This window comes from Mauremys mutica, chromosome 4 (assembly GCF_020497125.1).
Source record: "Mauremys mutica isolate MM-2020 ecotype Southern chromosome 4, ASM2049712v1, whole genome shotgun sequence".
NCBI classification, from domain to species: domain Eukaryota; kingdom Metazoa; phylum Chordata; order Testudines; family Geoemydidae; genus Mauremys; species Mauremys mutica.
The window spans coordinates 112,234,524-112,248,495 of NC_059075.1; the positions used below are offsets into that span (position 1 = coordinate 112,234,524).

At 45.4% G+C, this 13,972-nt stretch overlaps 1 protein-coding gene and 1 long non-coding RNA gene across 3 annotated transcripts in view; one reads left to right on the forward strand and one right to left on the reverse strand.

Annotated features, from left to right (window-relative positions):
• The window catches only part of EPS8L2 (EPS8 like 2), a 107,720-nt gene extending 106,099 nt beyond the window's left edge, over positions 1 to 1,621 (reverse strand). The window contains exon 1 of one of the 2 annotated variants that reach the window (XM_045012689.1): positions 1,533 to 1,621. The gene's annotated coding sequence lies outside the window, so the exon portion shown is untranslated. Of the gene's footprint in view, positions 1 to 1,326 lie in introns of both variants that reach the window. The other variant, XM_045012691.1, reaches the window with a different exon arrangement.
• Positions 1 to 13,972, forward strand: part of LOC123368140 — a 31,023-nt gene that overhangs the window by 8,810 nt on the left and 8,241 nt on the right. The window contains exon 2 of the long non-coding RNA XR_006578701.1: positions 13,124 to 13,193. This is a non-coding gene — a long non-coding RNA (uncharacterized LOC123368140). The remainder of the gene's footprint in view (positions 1 to 13,123; positions 13,194 to 13,972) is intronic.

Here is a 13,972-nt window from a genome sequence, read left to right on the forward strand (position 1 = left end):
GATGGTAATTAAATAATTTATATTACTCTAAATGTCTCTTGTTTAAATGAGAACAATATGCCGCCTGGCATGCCAGTTTCTACTGCATTTATTTGCATTTCCATAGCAAAGCCCGTGGCTTTCAATCTCCCTTGTTATGACAGAGCTTTTTAAAAAGGCCCGTATCTCCAAAGAGCTTAGTTATCAGGGTCTCTTTTTCTCCTGAACCATTCTTTTCTGTGCCCAAGAAAATCACTTGATCACACAACGAAATGGAACCTTGAACACACAACTGCAAGCTTTACTGAGCAATTCTTGGAGCCCATATTAGCTGTATTTTGTTTGACACCAAGAAGGCTCACCGATAGCTTCTTAGGTGGTGGACAGCAGTAGCTCCATTGACTTCAATGCAGGTAAGACAGTTTACACCGGTTGAGGATCTGGCCCTCTCACTGAAATTGCTTTCCCTGACGTGGAAACTGGCCTCAATGCGGGGCAAACCCTGCAGTGGCAGCTCAGTAACTGCAATTGGATTTTTAAATGAGCAAGAACTGAAGGATCTGTCCCTGTTTAATCTTCCAGACAGTTCTTGGAACATTTTCAAAGCAGCCCAGCAAAGGCAGAATCACACAGAATGACCGTAATTATAGGAGACATAGCATCGTATTTTACTGCGTGATTGTTTCACAATATGAGGAATAATTCCCAGAGTTTAAAAATACATCAGTCGACACTTCAAAGAAATCTAATCTCGCCAAATGTCCCCCTGAGGACATTTAACATCCAAATAAACAAAATGGGGAGAGTATATGGACAATATCTCTTGCTACAGGTATAGAATGAAAGATTTCAGAGAGCTTGCACAGTCATGGGTGAGCCCCGCAGCTCAAAAATTACTCCTACTAGATTTTTAAGTACGGTGTAAAATTGTGTGCTGTGGGACGACCCAGCAAACCAGCAAGTAGGAAAGGACCCAAATATGAAACAGGGAAAATTCCTTCCATCTTCTCCGGAAAGGAGGAAACCCCAACATAGCGACACGAAAATACAATCTTCAGACTTCATTAAAAAGCCTCTTCTCTGCCAAACAGCCGTCCCCTGCCAAGAAAGTGCCACCTACTGGAGGTAGGACACTGGGCAGGAAAGGCGAGAAAAGGAAAACACTGGGAAAATTGCTGCTTTTTCCTTTAGAGAAATCCCTCTCTTTAATGTCTCCTAGCACTAAATTCTTACCACCTTTCCCTGCCCCAAACGCACACGCTTCCCCAGCTGCATGGCCCCATTCCTTGAAGTAGGCACATGTCACAGAGAATAATGGACTGTGGAGAACTAAGAGGTGAGACTTACCAGTGCTGAGAAGCCTCTGCTGTTTCCTGGTCTCTATTTCCTCTCCCAGTTAGCTGTGCCCTGTTAGGGAAGTCTCACTGCCATTCCCAGCACACCAGGTGCCCCGCTGCTTTTCCCTCAGCAAAGTACTTTGGCTGATGTGGATGCAACCCCAGTGTCCCAGAGGCTTTTAGCTGAATAGTTTAACAGAGAAGGAGGGAACCCACCTAATTTTCCAGGGTGGCTCCTTTTTATATTCACTCTGCCCCGTCTTCCACTTCAGTCTCCCGAGCTTCACTGAAAGCAGGTGACAGGCGTCTGGGCAGCGGAGGAACAGCACAGGGAAGGGAGGGCTGGGAGGCAGGGAGAGGTGGAGCCACAACCAGACAACAGGTTACTGTGTAACTAGGAGCTTGAGGCCCTGGCTGTCAGGCGGCATCCCTGGAGCTGCCTCCAGTGCTGGGCACCTCTGCTGACACCTGGCACAGCGGCGGGGTGGGTGGGAGAAAGAGCTCCATGCTGCCTGGGCTAAGGGCAGCAAGGGCTTTGGGGCAGACGGTATTTCTGTTTTCTGTCATCTGGGAAGATTTGGGCAGCAGGGGCGGAAGAGAATGAGGAGGGGAAATTACTGACCTGGCTGTTCAGTAAGGGGAACAAGGAGTCTTTTGTGAAGCACGAGCCACCTCTCCCAAGCTTTCCATTGGCTCACAGGCTCACTCTGTCTCCCTAGGTGTTTTTTCCTGCTTGGGTAATTAAGGGCTTCCCTGCCTTGGCATCTTCAATGTGGAAATTTGCAGTGAGGCAGAGGATGTGGACAAATAGCCTCGTTTTGGGCAAATGCACACAGGGCCCGATGCAAAGCCTATTGAAGTCAAGGGGTAGATATGAAGTGCAGGGAGGAAAGGGCTGATTCTACTGTCACGCTAGTTTTGTGCATTGAAATCAATGGGTTTACACGGGCGGCTTGGGCTCCCAGTCGCTGTTCCAGCTTCACTGCTGTGTTAGTGTTCCATACAAGATGAACGAGCACTAGTGATAGCACCTCCTCCTAAGTATATGGGAGCCAGCAGGGGCCTGATCCCAGTCCTTGCACACCCCTCTCAAACCACCTAGAGACACATTCTGCTCTTATGACAGGTTAGTCTGTAGCAGCCGTGTTAGTCTGTATCCACAAAAAGAACAGGAGTTCTTGTGGCACCTTAAAGACTAACAAATAAATTTGTTAGTCTCTAAGGTGCCACAAGTACTCCTGTTCATTCTGCTCTTACTTTGCATTTACACTGGCATAACTAACTTCAGTGGAGTTACTCCAGATTTACACCCATGTAAATAAGAGTGGGATCAGGCCCTCATTGAGTTTATTGAGAATTTTGGGTGAACAAGGAATGCCAGATCAGGTCAGGAGAGAGTTTTTAGAGGCATGTGATTCACTCAACTCCTACTCTATGGACACAGAGGATCCACCATGACTGTTGAAGGGCTGATGGCACCAAGCAGAACACTTGGGAAAACCACTTTAGTAACTGTTCTGCTTATAGGTGATTATTTTCAGGGTTCATTAAATCTGTGGTTGGAAGGAAGGGAAATAAAACATTTGGCTGGACAGATGAGGGATTTTTTTTTTTACGTGTTTACTGGGCAAGATTTTGAGGGCATCAGAGTATATATTACTGCACCATTGGGAAGTTTGTGTATTCCATGCTTCAGAAGTGGTACCTCTTCAGGCTCTGATCCTGGAAACTCTTCCACACATCCTAATCTTTAGGCCTGGTTTACATCTAAAACTTAGGTCACACTAGCTACATCTCTCAGGGGCGTCAAAATTTTTTCACACCCCTGAGCAACACAGTTAAACTGACCTAAGCCCCCATATAGACACCTCTGGATTTATTGAACAATTCATCTGTCGACCTAGCTACCACCTCTTGAGGGGTTTGATTTATTCAGCAACAGAAAACACCCCTTCTGTCACTGTAGCAAGTATGTACGTACAGGGCTACAGCAGCACAGCTTGTAGACATGGCCTGAGTCCCATGAGAAGTCCTATTGGTTTCAATATAGTTAGAGCTTAAATTCCTTACTTTACAAAGAATTGGACACATTCCTGTCTCCATTTGTCTGGTGGGGAAACCAAGGCAGAGAGTAGTTGTCAAAGGTTATATAATGAGTCAGTATATAATGTGTCAGTTCTAGAGATGGAACTAGAACCCAGGTCTCCGTACTGCAGGTAGAACTTTTCTTATATTCCGGGAGAGGGATTCCTTTGGAAACCAAAAAGTCCCTTCAAATTTTCCAGTGTTCCTTCTCTTCTTCAAAGGACGGGGGAGATCCTTAAAGGATGGTACAAGGCACTCCCCTCCCATCATGGGCAGACAACGCTTACCCTGAAACTGTGCTTCTGTTACTGGGCTATTCTGATGTATCTTTTGGCAAAATAGGAAGAGAGGACATGTGAATTGTGCTTTGGAGTCCTCGGAGAGAAGGTGCCAATCCCGCATGCTGAGCTCCATTTGGAAAATCTGGGCACTTATTTTGGTGTCTGAATGGGAACCAAACTCTGGGAAATGTGGTTCTATATTTGTAAACTATTATTACTTTAAAAGAAGTGTTTCTGTACCTTTCCTACCAAGTCTCTCATTTCAGCTATGCAATAACACACTATTTTAAGATAGTGCCACCAGCTGAGGGGCTGGTCAGTTCATACTGGCGACTTACCCAAACCATGTATAATGGGGGCCGAGTGTTGACACACATTCCATGATACCACACACCTTTCTTGCAGTCAGGAAACAGATGAGCAAAGGATTTGTGCCAATTCACTGGTCTGGTATTAACAGCCTGAGTTCCTGGGGTCCAATCTTGTCACACAGTGTTTTCCTGCCCTGCATGTTATGGGAGGGGACTTGATTTTCAGCTTTCTACCTTGGATATGTGCAGTACTACCTGGAGAGAAAACGCCCCTGCTGAGTTCTCACCAGTGGAATGTCGCATGACAGGGTGCACACAGCGAGGCTGGACTGATAGAGATCCAGTTTACTGAATGACAGTTATCGTTTTAGAAGCCCAGCTTTAAAAGAAGAATATCCTCTTTCACCACCAATACAAATAGTGATACATACCTTGTGTGTGTATATAAGACACACAATGATTTCTTTATTTTCCTAAAAAATGTTTCGTAAACCCTGTATATATTACAACACCATTAAAATGAAGCCACCCCTAAGGTGGAGGGCAAGAGGCAGATAGATAATAACCACCACATATAACAGGGAGGGGACGGCTTAGCCAGCTCACTGGAAAGAGCCTCTACTCTTTTATGAAAAGCATCTTGGGATCTTTAATCTCGTCCAGAAAGTGAATAGGACCTCCTGGTTTAAGATTTCACATACAAGGTCCTTTCTGAGTAATCTGTATTATGTACCTTTGACATACTTCAGAGTGATTAATGGCTGAGTTGACCTTCCCAGGATGCACCCCTATAGTTTCAGGGATTGTAGGGACAACACACTTTAAGCTTAACGCACTAAGATATCCCATTCTGGCTGCATATGTATGATGTTCTGTACCTCGTGGGAACACTCTACACCCCTATATTCATCCTTATAATATGATTGTGTGGTATCCAATGCAAAGTTTGTCATGTCGGCTGTCTTCGGAAGGCTCATGATGCACTAAGCATTGTTGTTATAATGATGTTATAGTAATTGTTGTTACAGTAATGTTATTGATTGTAATTTCATATATATAGTTATGAGACTGAAAATGTGTCCTCATGGCTTAAAGCAAGCCCAGGCAAAAACTGTCCAGAGTGGAGGGGCAGTTCACACCTCATCAGGGAATGTATGGGACAAACCCAGCCCAGTCTCACAGGAACAAAGGACGCTGACCTAGGCAACAACAAAGGATCTGTTGGACTCTTGAGTGAGTCACCCTACTTCCTTTGGTCAGTTTGGGACTGTGATGAGGTAATGCTCACCTGACTCTGAAGTGTGGGGGAGGCCAAAGCCAAGAGGGAAGAAAGAACATGCTAAAAGGGAGAGACGTTTGCCATGCTCCTCCTCTCTCTTCCACCTCCATCTGCAGACATCACCACCAAGCAACTGAAGTGCTGATCAAAGGGGAGAGCCTGGCTGAAGGGCAACCAGCTAGCCTGTGGTGAGAAGCATCTAAGTTTGTAAGGGCACTGGAAGTGCTAAAATCATCTTAGGCCTGGTCTACACTACGAATAGCGTAGCTGAACTCGAAGTACCTTAGTTCGAAGTACTTACCCGTCCTCACGGCGCGGGATCGAAGTCCGCGGCTCCCCCGTCGACTCCGCCACCGCCGTTCGCAGTGGTGGAGTTCCGGAGTCGACGGGAGCGCGTTCGGAGTTCGATATATCGCGTCTAGATGAGACGCGATATATCGAACTCCGAGAAGTCGATCGCTACCCGTCAATCCGGGCGGGTAGTATGGACGTACCCTTAGAATGCGTTTTGCTTTTGTTTCATCTGACCAAATCTGACTTGTTGTGCTTTGACGTATAATCACTCAAAATCTATCTTTTATAGTTAATAGATTTGTTTGTTTATTCTACCTGAAGCAGTGCGTTTGGTTTAAAGTGTGTCAGAGATTCTCCTTGGGATAACAAGCCTGGTGCATATCAATTTCTTTGTTAAACTGACAAACTTATGTAAAAACAGCAAAGAGTCCTGTGGCACCTTATAGACTAACAGAAGTTTTGGAGCATGAGTTTTCGTGGGTGAATACCCACTTCGTCGGATGCATGTAGTGGAAATTTCCAGGGGCAGGTATATATATAAGCTTGCAGTGTCCAGCGGGCATAACTGGACACTGCAAGTTGGAGATTCCTAGGGTTGTATCCGGGACTGGAGATATTGGCTAGTGTCATTCGGTTGCACAATCCATGGAGCAACTTACATGCCAGAGGCTGTGCATGAACAGCCCAGGAGTGGGGGTTCTCACAGCAGAGCAGGGTAAGGCTGGCTCTCAGAGTCAAGGATTGGAGTGACCTAGCAGATCACCGGTCTGGATAACACCAGGGGAACATCACACTATACTACACATAAATTATGGAGATAGCCACATGGGTCACTGTGAAATGCTATATCCTATGACAGTGGTTCTCAACCAGGGGTCTTGGGCCCCCTGGGGGGCCACGAGTGGGTTTCGGGGGTCCGCCAAACAGGGTTGGCATTAGACTTGCTAAGGTCCAGAGTAGAAAGCTGAAGCCCCACCTCATGAGGCTGAAGCCTGAGGCCCCAAGCCCTGCCACGCTTGGGCTGAAGCTGAAGCCTGAGCAACTTAGCTTTATGGTGCCCCCTGTGGCATGGGGCTCCGGGCAGTTGTCCTGCTGGCTACTCCCTAACGCTGGTCCTGGCTTTTATATGCAGAAAAACAGTTTCTGTGGCACAAGTGGGCCATGGAGTTTTTATAGCACGTTGGGGAGGCCTTGGAAAGAAAAAGGTTGAGAACCCTTGTCCTATGGGAAAAGGTACATGGCTTTAGGCTATCAGTATAGACTCCTGAGAATGCCACTACCCTGGTAAATAATGAGTGTTTAGCCTAAAGGAAAGGAATGGAAAACTGGAAGGGCAAGGAGTGACTTAGAGGATTAGGAAGTAGGCTAAGGGCCTGCTCCAACCTCAGTTGAAGTCAGTGGGAATCTTTTCACGATTTCAGTGGGCTTTGGATTGTGCCCTAATGCCAGAGCTGGAAATAATCAGCACGTTGTGTGTCAGCAAAGTCAAGAATGTGACAGCTTTGATTGTCCACCTCCAGTGGTATAAACCAGAAAATGATCACTAAGCACTGAGGAGAGTTTGGGGCTGCAGGGGCAGGCAGTTCACACCTGCATGAAATGAAATGAACTCCGGTTAAGCATGAAGGGGAAGAGGGTAATGTAAACTCGTATCAGACAATTGTATAGAAAAGGTAGAGAGGGCGAACTGCAGTGGCCATTCTCTTATTACAAGGGGACATTCAATTAAAGGAAAGGCACCAAATTTAAATTGAAAAAAAGAAAGGCTTTTCCACACAATCAACAGTTAACCTGTGGAACTGACAGTCACAAACCACTGAGGCCAAGTTCTTGGTGGGACTCAAAAAGGGATTAGAGACTTATATGGCTAATAAGAACATCCTGAGCTAGAATAGTAAATATTTAAAAAAAACAAGAGTTTGGGCAGGGATAAGAACCCTCCTGCTTTATGGCAGGAGCCATCCTGGAACTATTAGAGCTTAGGAGGGAACAGTCCCTCTTGGGGCAGGTTATCCCATAGCTCCTGAGTGCAGGGTTTCCTGCACCTTCCTCTTAAGCAACTGGTGCTGCCTACTTGTCAGAGCATGTCTGCACTGGAAAGTAAAGGTGTGTTTGTAATGTAGGTAGGCATACCCATGCTGGCTTTCATCTAGCGAGCTTGGCTACCTGATGGCAGCATGGGCTTTAGCATAGACTAGCAACCAGGGCCCTGGCAGGCTTCGCAGGTTGCTAGTCCATGCTGAAGCCCGAGCTGTTGCATTTTTGCTACTATTGTTACCCCTGCTAGCTAGTTTAATGGGGTTCTTGACTAGGTTGGCCCTGGTCTGATCTGGTATGGCAATTCCTATGTTCCTACAAATAAAGTGTACTAAATTCCCACAAAAAGTCCTGTGGCACCTTATAGACTAACAGACGTATTGGAGCATAAGCTTTCGTGGGTGAATACCCACTTCGTCATGCGTCTGATGAAGTGGGTATTCACCCACAAAAGCTTATGCTCCAATACGTCTGTTAGTCTATAAGGTGCCACAGGACTCTGTCACTTTTTACAGATCCAGACTAACACAGGCAGATAAACACAAATTCCCACAGGCAGATAAACACAAATCTTGCTTTGTTGTGGATAAAGCAGCTGATGAGTTCTTGAGGAATGCAGAGCTTTGTTTGTATTTCATTTTTCAGTTTTATTGTTGCTTGCAAATGAAGACAGCCCATGAAACAATAAGGCCTGAAATATCTCTCCAAAATATCTCTCAGTGCTAATCCCCTGGAGGCTAACTTGCTTCTAGGTATTGGTCGTTTCATGCTGGCAGCAAACACCCCAGGATGGCTGAGAACAAAGGCCTTTTCCCTGCAGCATAAACAACACCCAACACTTGATCTAAGCGTCTTAAAATATGCGTTCCTCTTCATTTTTAAGGCAGTTTTCACCACACTTGCTCGTCCTGTTTCAAAAGGGCTGGCCTGTATAATTATACACTCCAGCAGGCTTGTACATTTGCAAATATTATCAGTGGCTTGATTATGCCATGCCCATGCTCCAGATAGCAAGATCAAAAAGTGTGTTACTGCTTAGAAAGATGTTCTGAGGTGAGGGGCCTGGTCCTCAACAGTAATTTATATGAGCGCAAAGAGGGTATGAAATGGCAGCATGTCAGAATGGTAGCGTTTCACACCCAGTTTGCATTGGTGTAAATGAGACAGCACAAGGGCAGTGGAGAATCAAGCCCCAGGAGTATTCAGGAAGGCAGTGACTACAGTGGCCTACAACAGTGTTCTTCCTTATGCTGATTTCCTTGATGAGGCGGAATTGTGGCATGTGACAGGCCGGCTGAGTCAGGAAAGGAGTTTAACTACCACTATGGTCTGCTTTGTTGTAAAATAGCAAAGTAAATGGGAACGTCCCGACTCTTCAAGGGCTAAACAGAAGCATAGCCGGATCTATGAGTGCTACAGTGACACAGCTGCAGTGCTGTAGTTATGTCACTGTCGCTCCCGTAGTGTAGACGCCTCCTATGCTGAAATAAGGTGGTTTTCCATCACTGCAGGACAGTAATCCACTTCCGAGTGGCTGTAATTACGTTGGCAGATGAATTCTTCCATCGACCTACTCACGTCTACACCGGGGGTTAGCTTGGCTTAGCTACAGCACTCAGGGGTGTGAATTTTTCACACCCAAGAACCATAGCTATGTTGACCTAGCTTTTAAGTGTAGACCAGGCCTGTTACTGGGTTTTCTGCAACCAAAGTAAAGGTATAAAGCAAAGCTTGTGAGCCCAGTTCAGAGAAGAGATCTAAAATTTAGCTCCCTGCAGCCAGGGGCCAGAGAATCAGAGACACCCATCTATGCTCTCCTGGTTCTCCACTCATCTCTAGCCTTTTCCTTAGAGTTCATTCCTCCCTAATTCTCAGTCAGACTCTGGTCTCAACTGCTTACAGCATGTCCGCCATGTATTGTGCTAGAGGGGGTGACACCCAAGGACTCCATGCCAACTGGCAGAGGGCACAGGGATACAAGGGGCACAGGGATCCCAGGAGTTCATCAAAAGAGGTCATGTAAGGTCTCCGCTGAAAGCCTGTGTTACACCAATCATCATCATTGTATATGTACAGAAAATGCGTGAGGAGTTATATGGGTATATAGTACAAATTAAGTTCTCTAGGTCTGTAGTTAAAAGCAGGTTACTCAAATGTAGTTTGTCTTGAGACAAACTTTTCTCAGCAGGGCATGGGAGATACTTATCTCCATGATGGACCACTGTGTATTGTATGTCATACAGTAGGAGTCTATTGGCATACTAAAAATGCTAATGAAGAGCTGGTGGAGACTTCAGAAGGAAACTGAAACAGGAAGAGGTAAACAGCAGGTGAAAGAACCTAGTTTACGGTGAACATCAAAGGTCTGTTCTGGTATATTTGGCAGTGCAGAGGGACACCCTGGCACCCTTTAGCTAGGAAATAACCTGGCAGTGGGTTTGCTTGATGAAAAAGAGATCTCAGCCAGGCTTGGCTGAAAACACTGGAAAGAAGTTTGGGAGAGAGAATCTGCTTTAGATAGGTTAGCTTGGTTAGGTGTAGTCTCTAGAATGCGTGGTATGATTTTGTTTTATATGTATCCATTTGTCCCTATCTCTCACTTTGGTTTTTATTTGAATCTTTATTCGTTCTTCAACAAACTTCCTTTTGTTTTATAATTGAACACAAGTGCTGTACATAATGGTATAAGGTAAAGCAGTGAACTGTGGTACGCTGTTCCTTTGGGAACAGAGGATGTGAGATTTCTGTGGGTATCCAGTGATCAGGGGCTGGAGACCACACAGGGACACTTCAAAGGGACCTGGGGGCTGAGGTGCATCTCTTGTCAACCTGCAAAAGTGAAGATAGGGTTGGTGTAGCCCAAAGGAGAGTGCCTGAGTGATTGACAGGCTGGTTGTGTAAGGGAGCTAATACCCAGCTAGCACAGGTCAGGGTCCATCATGCTTGAGGCAGGTGGTAAAAAGGTGACTCACAGCCTTTCCTACCCGCCCCTCCATACTGTTTTGCAACCCCAATGTGGCCCTCAGGCCAAAAAGTTTGCCCACCCTTGCTCTAAGTGGGAAAGGCTAATCCCCTCCCTGCCAACATCTGAATGGGGATTATATAACCTTTGGATCTTTTCCTCCTCTCCTTAACACTGCCCTTGGTCATTGCTGCATCCTCCTCCTCCTCATTGGCATTGCAACATCAGAGAGAAACCAGCTAACAGGTGACCTCAAGAGACTAACAGCTCTGACTCATGCCAGGCACAGTGCAAGTACAGAGTAAGCTTTCCCACCCAGCTCTGCTCGTGCACCTACTATATAACCCATGCCAGTCAGTTCCTAGACTTCTCCTGAGCAGACACAATTGTGTGGTGATTTTGTGACATGAAGAGAGCTCCACTAGGGATTAGGGGCCTGATCCAAACCCCTTGGTGCCAATGGGAAGACCCCCATTGACTTCGAGGGGGCTTTGGATCACGCCCTAGCCCTGAAACCACCAGCCGCATTTGAAATGTTGACCTAAACAAGAAGATATGAACTTTGAACTCCAACACTGAACGCTAGCGAATTAAACAATTTGTCTCCCAGCCTTTAAGATCAGTCCCTTTTAAAGGTGCCCTGCAAAGGGGAAAACAGTTGGGCTTGTGCACTCCTTTCTATCAAGTAGAAACTTTTTAAAACAAAACAAAACAAAAAACCTTTCAGCTCCATAAAGAATATGAAAATAGCACAAGTGCCATTTCATCCGTTAGAGGGCACTTTTAAATCAGCAGAAATAAAGTCAAATATAGGAACCTGGCCAGCCTTTTTTCCTATGTTTTTCTCCACTGACTCAGAGAAAGGACTTGCAGAGCCTGAGAGCTTGTCTGTCAGTATTATTTTTAACTGCAAATAAAATATATTAATCAAAACTTGGCTCCATCTAGTGAAAGACAGTATTGACTTGTCCGCCACCCTTTCTGTTTAACAGGATATTCCTGTTTTGCTGTTGCTGGGATACTAGAGGAAATCCAAAATATTCTCTCTCGCAATATAACTGTACATCGTGCTGTACAGCAGGTACAATGTACCGAATAAAGATAACAAATTTCTGTCCCGAAGAGTTTAGTCTATGGCCCTGATCCTGAAAGGAGCTCCACACACAGGCAGTGATCTGCTTGGACAGAGCTCATTGTAGGATTGAGATTAAATATAGGAACGGGCACAGTAGCAATAGCAACCAGAGAGATAAGTGTGAGCATTATGGCTTGCTGGCTTCATGGAACCCATGAATGTTTTGAAGTGTGAGAGGGAGAGTGCTTGGCACATGCTACCCAGGAGATTGTTCAGTGCATGAGGGTGACATATAAGAGGGCATAAAAGCATAACTACTTAACATTCCATGGATGGTATAAATCCTCTAGTTCATATTGTCATCCAGAAACCCTGGTAATTTCACAGTCCCCTGGTACCAAAACTTTGCCCTACCCATGTGCAATTGAGGAGAAGCCTGGCTCTCAGGACTCCAGCACTTCTGTTTAAACATGCTCAAGCAATAACACACAACTTACGGAGAGAATGTCCACCCGCCCCCCCCCGCCCCTCCCCCTTGCTCTAGGCATCCACGATTTCAGGGTACAAATGAGTGAATGAGATCAGGTAAAAGATGAGATGTGACAACTGCGGAATCACAAACATGGGCAGTGGATTGAGGCTGCACTAGCAAGACAGGAGAAAAGAGGTGGTCAGACTTTTAACTCCGTCATCACTAGCCTCCCACTTCTACAATCTCGTTCCTTCTCTCTCCACCCATAGCCAATATAATCAGTGAGATCAGCCTTTGACCCAGAGAGCTGGGTGTGCCAAGCTGATATTATTAATAGTGCAGTAGGGCTCAGAATCCCTTTCTGGAACGTTAGACCCTGCTCCGAGTATTTGGTGCTGCTTGAGAGTTTAGGGCTTATCTATAAGGATAGTCACACTGGCTTAACTAAAGGTGTGAATTTAAATCAGTTTAGTTAAACTCCCATGTGGTCACTTATTTTGATTTAAGAGTGGCTTCAATTCACCTTAAGTACATTGGGAACAAGTTGAATCTAAGCCAAAAATATACCCGCTCTAACCAAAATACGAGTGTCGACACAGGGGATTGCCCCAGTTTAACTACACCCATGTGAGGGCGGGTCGACCAGGCCTTAGTTGACTTCTCGGGTTATTAGTTTTCTTAAGTGTTCCACTAGTTTCTTTCAGAGAGAATTTCAAAATGACTGACAGTCTGTACAGAGAATAATGCATTCAGGCGACAATGTATCACAGAACATCGTGCTACAGATGTAGAGCCCATCTACATCTATGGTGAAAAAGGTTGCAAAGAGCATGGAACACCAGGAGATGTTGGATGGGTACTTTATCTGCACCAGAGGGCACATGACTTCAGGCATTAACTGTGGGACTCAAGACAACACTTGGAAACAAGAGAACAAGTGTATTTAAATCATTAATGAAGTTAGACATTTGTTACCTCTAGCTGGACTAGTCTAATGTGTTCTATTTGCAGCTACCCTTTCAGACCACCAGAGGCAAGTAAAAGAAGGAAGCAAATACAGGAACTCAGAGTTAACTATAAGGTGTGGTATCCCTGTCTGCTCTAATATAGACAATCAAGTAACTGTGCTTTTGTTTACATCGTTTTTCCTTTGGATTCTGTTAAGGGCCCCTATATTTCTACCTTTGCCTGAGATGGGCATAAGTAAATACCAGGAAATGAACATGCATTTATTTACGCACATACAATAAAACAAAGTATAAATATGCATGGTATGTTTTCATCATGCGTAGGGTGGGTGAAACAGTGTTATAGGTTGTGCATTTTGCTTTATTAATAGAAAATGTATGACAGGGCAGATTCCATTATGCCAGGCAAAAGTAGAAGAACAAAAGGATTGCCATTTGACTTATGCAGATTAAGCATGAAAGCATTCAGTCACTCAGTTTATCTGCTGCCTCTTAGGACGCACTTCCATAGTCCTCGCATTGACTTTGGGGTGAAATCCTGACCCTACTGAAATCAATGGGAAATTTTGCCATTGGCTTTAATAGGGCCAAGATTTCATCCTCAGGAGATTTGCCTGGAGAAATGCAGATTTTGACGTTAGTTACACTGTAGATATAATCTGGCTCTGAAGCAGATGTTAACTAGCTCATGGACAATTTCCCTACTTTAAGATTGATCCTTTGGTGGCACAGTGCTGCCACATGGGCTCTTACATCACTGCCCCCCCTGCTGCCATCAGAGCAGGGGAAAGGGTGTGTGGCTGTGCCACTACCAGACAACACCACTCCCTGGCTGCATTTTTCAGCCCCCTGCAGTTACTGCAGCCTGGTGTAAATTAAAGCAGACCTCAGG